The sequence below is a fragment of the Limulus polyphemus genome, unplaced genomic scaffold (genome assembly GCF_000517525.1).
Source record: "Limulus polyphemus unplaced genomic scaffold, Limulus_polyphemus-2.1.2 Scaffold1829, whole genome shotgun sequence".
Lineage (NCBI taxonomy): Eukaryota > Metazoa > Arthropoda > Merostomata > Xiphosura > Limulidae > Limulus > Limulus polyphemus.
The window spans coordinates 118,844-129,317 of NW_013667439.1; the positions used below are offsets into that span (position 1 = coordinate 118,844).

The following is a 10,474-nucleotide window of genomic DNA, read 5'->3' on the forward strand; positions in this document are numbered from 1 at the left end:
CGACAAGGTACAGGATAGTTCTAGAAAATAGGTGGCGCCACACCAGTCACGTGACCTCGATGACGCAACAATATATTTACGTTGAGATCTGCTGTAGAATAACATACTAAATCTGTAAAAATGTTGGTAGAAAGATAAACTATGTTGTGTTTATATTACTTACGAAAGTTGACATTTTTATATCAACTTGGTATACTATAACATTTTGCCCCCCCAGTAGCACAACGGTATATCTGCGGACTTACAACGTTAGAAATCAGGTTTCAATACCTGTGATGCTCAGAGCACAGATAGCCCATGGTGTAGAAAAGGTGTTCAACTACAAACAAACAAATTATAACATCAAAATATATTTTTTTTTAATTTGCACCCCAGTGGCACATCTGCTTATCTGTGAACTTATAACGCTAGAAACCGGATTTTGCTACCTGTGGTGGGCACAGCACAGATAGCCCATTGTGTATCTTTGTACTTAACTACAAACAAAGAAACATATTTTTAATCTTTTGTGTACTCATTTTAAAAACCTGATCATAAATTTTTTTTCAGAAATAAATAAGAGTTTTAAAATTTTATTGTCTGGACAGGATATTTCGTTACGATAAATATATATCAAGATTTAGGAACGACCTTTACTTTGTTAAACGTGATCAACTTTGACTTTTCAAAGATTTACATCTGTAGCACACGAAAACAACTTGCTCTTATCCTTCTATAAATAGAATAGAATATATCTTTATTCAGGAACATGTTTTAAATTTCTTCATGCAGATACGTTGCATTTAGTTAATGTCCATGTAAACAAGATGTAGGTTGTCGCTACTTGCTTTAATCGCCGCCTAAGACTACTGTTATACACCACAGAGAGCTTTCACTGGCTAGGCGTCTGTATCACTTTTCTCCTCAAGTGTGGATAGAGCAGAAATTTGCACAAAATGGTATGAGCTGTGAGTAAATTTCTTCTTGAAAGCATGATCACTAACATAGATTATCTAGGAATGTTTTATACTGCACTAGGAATTTGTTATGACTTTAAAGCGTGGTATGATAATAATCCTGCTGAATTTTGTAAAGTTAGGCATTCTTTTTTTCAGCTACAGCAGCCAAAATTTCAAACGAGCTTAGCAGCTACCAAATCAGTGTTGTAAGACCTCGTACTGTTTTAAGCGTGAACTGGGCTAAACGTTTTGTTTTTGAATTTTTGAATTTGTTCTCAAGTCTTTCCTTTGGTGTCAATGTTTACCGCATTTTTTTGCAGTCACTTCTTTTGAACATCTCACATTACAGTACGTAATTTTTACCTGTCTGTTACAATTTTACCTGTGAATACCATATAATAAGTTATTAATTTTGGTGCTTGATAATTTTTTTTGTTTTTGTAAAGCATATTTTAAATACGCTTCTTTGTTCAATGTGACTTTCTGGTTGCTGTTAAACTGGTAAACCTTGACTACGAAAAGGTATTTCCTGAAACCGTGTAGAATTTGTGGTGGAGAGAAGGAAGCTGTATTTGAGGGGAAAACATGACATAAGAGTGCAGCAAGAAGTAGAAACCACAGGGCCAGTATACTGCAAGTGTGTATACATGTTATTGTTTCATGTTTTAAAATGTTTTGTGCATAAAAATTGTATGTATTTTTAATATGGTAATAAAGTTATATGACCATAGTGGCCCTATCAGCTATAGTGGTTCCTATAGATGTACAGTGGCTGAAGTGACGAGAATGGAACAATAATGCTCTTTTTACACGTCACACTGCTCCACTGCTGACATCACCCAAGAACACTGCGCTCATCAGGATGTGTGTATATTTGAGTTTTTGTGTTGTGCCAGTGCTGATATGTAACTATGAAAAAGCAGGAAAGTGTATCGAGTAGGGCTGATACACGCACTTTGGGTGAAGAAAAGAGTGTGAACAAATATTAGATTCCCTAAAGTTTGCTTTAGTTTAGGAACTGGTGTTGGCATATCTTTTTCAAGATTATCCATTCATCTTGAATATTTATATCATTGATATTCAATTGTAGCAGTTTGTCAAATGTACAGAGCATAATCATGTATATTAGCTGCATGCTAACAGCGCCTGAATAATGATTACAGTATGGCATAGAAAGAACTACTTACAGTTGTAATATATGCCAAACAGTACCACTACTGTGGTAAGAAATTACCTAGTTTAATGGACAAAGTGTCACAGAAATAGCTGATGAACTTCAAAAACCTGGAAGGTATCGTTTTTTGCATTGTATCGTGACACTGTAAGAATACAAATTTGTTGTAAAACACCACCCAGGTGAACAGCATAGAAACATAAACAATTATCTCACCAGTCAATGAGAAAATGTTTGTTCATTGAATGACCCATGTGTGATGAACAGGGGAAAAAATTATCATGTCAAAGGAATACTGTGGAAGAAAAGTGTTGATTTTTATATGCAGAGAATAGCTTTGAGATGTGTTGTCCTCTGCCAGAAACTAACAAAGTAATCGGTATGTGCTGGTCATTATTAATTACTTCACTAAGTAGGCACCAAAGCTTACTGATTGGTCAATTATCTTAGTTAACTCCATCACCGATTAATCGGTTGAGTTGTGGATAACATGATTCAGAGTACCCCAAAAGACGCACATACAGTTCAAGGAATAAACTTCAAAAATTAGCTGCTTGAAGAGTTTGTTCAGTATTTGAGGTGGTGAAATGCACACTTCACAATTACTTATTCGGTCTGAAGGTTTCGGTTGAATGGAAAATATTAAGCAAATACTTGCTAAGTGTATGGACATTGTCCAAACTAATTGGGATAAGTACCCACCACCGTCTGAGCAACAATTGACTGGTTGTTCTCCAAACCTTGTGTTCCCTAGACAAGAAGTACAGTCCCAAGAAGAAATGATGCATGGCCCCTCTACGCAGATGTACCACAGTGTCCACAGGATTATAAGAAATGTCTGTATTCTGCAATAACTGATGCACATGAGTTTTCATGTCAGCACTTGTGTGAAGTTTCTAAGCACAAAAAAGATTAATGTGTTTTTAAAAAACCATAGTAATTAACTTAGACTACATTAAAAGAAAAATATTTTTCTCTTTATTTTGATGAATAATATAATTGTTTGGCCATAAATTGAAATATTTGTAGACGTGATTTTTCATTGAAAGACAAAAGGTTTAAACGAATAAATAAATAAATAGTAAATCACAGCAATAAAGGAACATGATGGGCTCATTATTTTAATTGATATTGGGAAATATGTTGCAGGTTAATGAATAAAACTTTCATGGGAGATGCTCACGAATCCCTTAGCAGGTGGAGGATACCTCTTTCCCACCCACCCCTTGAAATTTCTGTGCCCGCCCATAGAATGCACCTTTATTCAGGTATATTGAGGACTATTTTCAAATATTTATTTTTACAAAGGTTTGTTGTACTTATTTAAGGTCTTATACAGGATGTAGGTAGTTGCAAAGTTGCTTTAAACATCGCCTAAGGCCAAGATTACATATTGCAACGATCATTTAAGAAAGCTTGTACTCAGTTAGCTAGTCTTCTCGGGGTACTTCTGTTTCCCCCCACATTAAATTCTTAGCATAGGATTTTTAGATCCCCGCCGCCCTGATGGACCATCAGTCCGACATCGGCCGTTTAGTTTAGTCTACTTTGCACTTCACTTTTTTTTTACCATTACTCTCACGTTTACCTTTTTAAACTTACATACCTTGTCTACATTAATTTCCTATTTTCTCAAGTTAAGCCCATATTCCTAGACCACGCGCGGGGTGAAGGTGGATTGTTTAATCTTCGAGCACCCTTGATTAATAATTATTTCTTATGAAATAATTATTTTTAAATCAAAATAACTGCCAACAACAACAACAGCTAGTCTTCTGTATCGTAACTTCCCCTAGGGAGCAAAGGCTCGTACAGGCAGGTATGATCTAGGAGATAAATTGTCCTTTGAATGCATAAAGAGAATGGTCACCGACATGGTTAATCTAGGATTGTGGGATATTGCACTAAAATATAGTTTGTTTCGATAGTGTGTGATAATCAGAATTCTACTCTCTTTTTTTAAGTAACATTTTCTTACAGCTCGAATAGTAAAATATTTTGAACGAATTCAGAAGCTGGTCAGCTATTATTGTAAGACCCAATACCTTCTTTTGTTAGAAATAGAATAAAGATTTAGTTCATCGTCTTACATTTACATTCAAGTATTTCTTGTGCTGTCCGTGCTTGCTTTATTCTTCTACAAGCATTTGTTTCAAACCTTCCATGCTACGATACTTAATACCACACATCGATCACAGTCTTACCTGTGAATACCAAACGTAGAAATAAAATTGTTTGGGCGGCAAAGTGTTAAGAGTGCGTTTAACGAGGTTTTAAATGTTTGTAGTTAAGTTCCTTTATAGCATACATAACAACAATGTCCAAGGAGATTCGTGAACCAAAGCGTCTCACAATACACTTCTAATGTACGACTACTACACTCTAGTTACACCAATACTGCCACATTCTTGAATTGAAGTGATCCTCCTACAAGAATCTTCTACTGAATGGTCAATACTATAAAATATTACAATGGGAGATGATCTAGAAACGTTTGATGTGTTAAGGACTATAATGTAGTAAGTCCTTGATATCTGAATAACCAAGCTAATTAACTCAGTAACATCTTAATTTGATATCATTCTCACATTAAGTTTTATCAGCGGTAAATATATCGGGACCTATCTGTACAGCAAGGGTATTGTAGGAAATGTAGAACTTCCAAGCACCGTGAAAGTGTTGTCAGTTGATTACTACTTAAAACTTGTTCATTTTTAATATCCGTACTGGTGGCCAAAACAAAATAGCGTATCTATGCAATTGAATAGTCTGTATACAGCCGAAAGTGATAATAACAAGGTTAATGTATGTCTCGCGTGTTGAGAACTTGGCTTTTCTTAATCAAAAGCGCCAAGCAAAGCAAATACACAGAAAATAAAAGCCCATGACGTCAACTTATAAAAAAATAAATAAAATCTAACAACCATATCGATTTTAGATAAAACAGCTTTCTGTACTTAGGTAGAAAAAAAAAGTACTTTATGATGTAGTTCCATTTCCATTACGATGTAGCATAGTGTCTATTTCGTTGTTTACTGTTTAATGTTACTGTACATTACATCAGAAAGTTTTATCTCTTCTGGGATATATATTGTGTGCTTGGATGTAGCAGCAAGAATGTAAAATCGTGGTAAATAATAATATTACATAAAAACATAGACTATGAAATTTAAAAGAAAGGCATCTTTGAACTTTTGCAACTTGTAAGTTCACTACTATAGAAAGAACTTGGTCATATACAAAAGAGCTAGTCTTACAAATAATTTGTACTGATCTTAACTCGAAACTAACAATTAGTTCCTAGTGACCTAATTACAGTGTTACGTTTATAGTGCTTCCACCAGGTGACGTTTATATACAGGGATGCGATTAATAAAAATATCAATAGCTATCTTATATCATACATATACAAATTTGAAAGTCAGCAGTATAGCGATTGTATCATTAATAAAGAGCTCTCTACAATGACTTAACTACTAAGAACTTTATGTTATTATGTAGAAATGCGATTTATTTCTTTTTTAAAAACTTTATTAGCTCAAAAAAGTGGAAAATTGGATATTTAATGATCTAACGTAAGATAAATAAGCATTGACAAGTGTTCGAAAATAAACTTTCGGTTAATTGTTTTTGTTTTGTTCTTCTTCTTTATAGCTCCACCATTATGACAGCCTGAAAGAAACGAGTAAAGATGGGATGTTTCGGAGCAGCTACTAGGGTACACTCATCATCGGTATGTTTAATTTTAATTACAAAACGTAACGTGTGGGCTCAACTCTATTAGAAATAAAATTATTTTTCTTAAAAGAGTTCAAACGTATGCTGAAAATGATGGTAGATTTAAAAAATGTCCATTTTATTCATAAACGGTATTAGAGATTATTAGATGAAGTCCCTATAACAGGGTCACTATAGGGGTAGGAGGGGAAAAGTTTCTACCCTTCTTACAGTGTGTAAATGACAGTTAGAAAAGGCAGTTTTATTGACATAAGGGTTAACTAACTTAGAAAGTCTAAGTAAACAGTAACAAAATACATGTTAACTATTGTTTAATACCATTTTTGTTGAGAATGTTTTAGATTTTTACGAATAATATTCAACTCGTAAAACTATAAAATGAAATTCTATTCAATTCTAGCTTGTATAACGCACAAAATTTTCCAAGCATAACACTAACATATCATTTTTATTTCTAAGTTTTATTAAAATAAATGAACCTTTATTCCTAATTACAGCTAATAAAGATTGAAATATCTACAGACTACTTCGACCGTCTACAGAGTTTCTTTACCTTTTATTAGGGCTACAACAGTCACACGTAGACACGAAAGTTAGAGAAAACGAATCAGGTGAAACATACATATTCAGCCAAAGGTATAATGTTCGCCCAGATGAGACTTAAGAAACAGTCTTAAAGTTCAATGTGCTGTAAAAAAGGTTCTATTCCTCTATGTGCTGTAGAAACGATGATCTATGTGTCATGTGTTGTTAAGGGAAAGTTTAATGTTCTCTGCGCTAGGTTCTGGTACTTCCTACGCCATTCGAGCAATGTTTTATTATTCAATACACTGTTAAAACAAAATCTTAATGTTCCATATATATGATTTTAACAACCCCTTGTGCCAGTCCTGCTATAGACCGGTTTTGGTATTACCTGGTAAGCAAAGAAAGATTCTACCATTATACAGGCTGTTATACATATTCCGTCAATTGTTAAATCAATATTCTAATGGATTCATGATGGGGAAACCGAGGTTTAATAATGAAGATGAAGACGGTTGATAGAACATAAAACATTTTATTTACAAGGTTCGAACGTTTCGGATTAACTTATTCCATATTCAGCGAAATCTGAAAATTGTGTTAAAAAGATGATTATTACTAAAATTATAATATAATAACATAATCATTAGTTTAGTTAATTATTAAGAAAAACGGTAAATGGACGAATGAAACAATGTTTGTATATATATATATTACACAACAGCTGAGTTAAGTGTGAAAATTTAGAACAGTTTTAGATCTAAAGAGCTTTGTGAGTCGTTAAGGATCGGACGGTCTTTAGCTGTCAGTAGACTTTCTTTAATGTAGAGGTTAAGGTCTGAAGATCCTGTGGTGATGATAGAGAAATCGTTAAATGAAATATTGTGACCTGTGGTTTCAGAATGAGAGCGAATGGATGAGTGGCTGGGTTTAAGTAGTGGATGGTTGGTTCTGTTAGATATTCCTAAATGTTCACAGACTCTAGTTTTTAAGTTTTTTTAGACAGAGATTTCTAGAACATTAGAACATCACATTCTCCCTACTTTCAATATAGTCTACGAAACAGAAAACCTACTAACTGTTTTATGCATATAAATGTTTATATGAACACAAATTATGAGCTCTTAAACCAAAACGCACTTATTGTGTCTCATACACACAGGCGCACAAAGATTAACTTTACCAATGTACTATACATATTTCCGTATAATAACGTAATATTTGCATAAACGTTTAATGTCGATATTGTGCGTCATCTTACATGCTCACTACGTTTATTTCCATAGAAACAGATAAAACAAACTTCGAAATGAAATATTAACTAAATAATCAATGAAAAGGCAATAATTAGCTACAATTTTCTTAATAAGGCAAATATGCTTATATATGACTATTAGAACACAGACATTTTGCCTAAACATTTTTTATTTTTTTTCAGGTGAATGGAAGACCTATCCCTCCTGATTTAGAAAATTTTGACGGGCCAGTGAAAGAGCGACATTGTCGTGACGTTACCTTCTTAATTCTATTTGCTCTTTTTTTTTGCTTTTGGGTAAGCACGATAGTGTCAGAAGTCAGTTCACATAGAACTGATTTAACTTTCGAGTAGTATAAACTTAGTTAAATACATTCGATATTTTTGTTTGCTTGCTTTGTTAAATTTTCGTGCAAAGCTACTCAAGGGTTATCTGTACTTGCCGTCCTTTATCTTGAAATAATAGATTAGAGGAAAGGCAGCTAATCAAATCCACCCACCCTCAAGTCGTGGGATTTGCCAATCGAAAAGTGGAATTGGATCGTCATACTTACAACGATATTTTTTGGGAGTGGGGAAGCGGTAATAAGGCGCAAACCACAGAACCTAGGATCCACAGCCTAGCACAGCGGTGTCCAACACGGTCGCCACTCGCCACATGTGGCGAAACGGCTACTGACCTATGGCAAATTGGGGATTTACTTCTACCACTTATTTTTTTAAATATAATTTTTAATAAAATTCATTTATGCATGTACCAGTTTAAAAAAGTGTCAACGTGACTTTGAAAATCAACTTTTTCTGCGGTAAAAATGGTGAAATTAATATATAGGTCACAGATATGGGACGAAAATTTGGAGGCGGAATTGAGATGTCGTCTAACTGATATTATGCCTGATTTCCCTGTACTACTTAATGAAAAAATATGCCAGATTTCTCATTAATTCTATCAATAAATAATTGGAAACATTGTTGTGTAATTTTGTACCCCTCTTTATCTATAAAAGCACATTTAATTTGTTTTTGTCATGTGGCGAAATTGTTAACACATTCTCCACAATTTTGGCGATTAAGAAAAAACTGTTGGACATCGCTGGCCTAGCAAGTTGACCACTGGGCTTCTTTAGGCCTTACATCCAATTTAAGATCAGCTGATAATTATTGTAAATATGATTGTATTTATCCATATAGTTACAAATTATCATTGATCATGATCATCTAACGGTTTTACGCTCAATAAAGTCAGAGCAATTATAAGTCTTCCAAAGTGAAAACAGAAAAGTAATTTAGATTAATCCAGTGTAGTATAAGTAGTTTAGTTGGTATTATTAATTATTTCATAGATGAATACAGTGTAAATGAGTAGTCTAGTTCGTGTTATTAAACATTTCATAGACGAATACAGTATAAAACGATTGGCTTAGTTAGTATTATTAACTATTTTATTAATGAAAATAGTGTAAAATGAGTGGCTTAGTTGGTATTATTAACCATTTTATGAATGTATCGTATGTATGGTAGTACGTATAGTAGGAATGGGGCAGATGTGAAATATGTGCAGTACAAGTTAAAATTTCAAACAAACTGTAAACAAAGACTTTATAAGCTCTTTACACACACTGTTGAGTAGTAAACAGTCCAACTGCAGAGTAACAAGCCACCAAACACTTGAAAAAGCCAGTAGAGTAAAAACAAAATTTTCACAAAACCACAAATTTGTGAATCTGACTGACTGACTAACTAACGTTGTTGGTAGGGCATAACTCTCCCCTACCTTCACCTTATGCAAATCTAAATGCACTGCTTGAATTACGCTACCTTGACTAAAACAGTTTTCGTTGTTTTACTTATAACCTTGGTAATAACAAGTAATAACAATAACCATTTTACAACACTACTAACGAGCTAACAGCACACTAGTAGCCATATTCTATGATAACGAGCATGCTCTGTGGGCTGTCAAGTAACAACCTGCCCTCATATCATGCGCTACATGATCTGCCTGCAGCTGTATCAGCTAGATAAAAAATATGGACTACATAGTTTCTCTTGATCTAGGTTCTAACTATGATCTAACCTTTGAAAGCGAAGTTTTCAATTCATTACATCTGACTCGAGGGTTCTGTGGTGGAAAAAACAATTCTATCATACCAGTCGGTACATAAGACGTGAGTTTTGTAACTGAGGACGAACGCCACCACTGCCGAAGACTGACACGGCTTTACTCGAGTGCCCTGGACTTAAATCAAGAATGATAAGTTGTATAATTTACCTTTGAATTGTTTTCAAACTAAGTGTGACCTATTGGCATCTAAGGTTGTAGTTGAAACAGTGCAACTTTTAAAATATAATTTTCAATGAACAAAACGAGAGAAAATCTTATGTTGATAACGTTGAAAAGTCTTTGCCCAAGTGAAGAGAGCATTACTGCAAGAATAGAAATAAGATTAGAAACAGTAATGCTGAATATGCGAAACAAGCCTTAGCCATTAATCCAGCCAAAGAAAATGCTGCCACCCTGGCTATATGAAAAAAACAACAACAAAAAACAACTAAGTAAAGATATCAACAAAAGCCAGGATATGTCGAGAGATAGATCTAAGTAAAGCTACGAAGAGGATAGGCCTAGAGCCCAGTCACTCTCCAGACTTCGTACCAAAAAATCTATAAGACAAGTGTAAAAAAAAAATTAAATAAAAACTTAGGAAGTGGGAGTGTGTGTGTGTGTTTTATAGAAAAGTCACATTAGACTATCTGCTGTGTCTACTAAGGAGAATCGAATCCCTTATTTTAGCATTGTAAACCTGTAGACTTACTACTGTCCCACCGGGAAAATAATAAAGG

The 10,474-nt window shown here is 34.1% G+C and overlaps 1 long non-coding RNA gene across 1 annotated transcript in view; it reads left to right on the plus strand.

Annotated features, from left to right (window-relative positions):
- Positions 1-10,060, plus strand: part of LOC111087173 — a 19,729-nt gene extending 9,669 nt beyond the window's left edge. The window contains exons 2-4 of the long non-coding RNA XR_002611892.1: positions 5,767-5,845; positions 7,814-7,927; positions 9,689-10,060. This is a non-coding gene — a long non-coding RNA (uncharacterized LOC111087173). The remainder of the gene's footprint in view (positions 1-5,766; positions 5,846-7,813; positions 7,928-9,688) is intronic.
- The last annotated feature ends 414 nt before the right edge of the window (positions 10,061-10,474 follow it).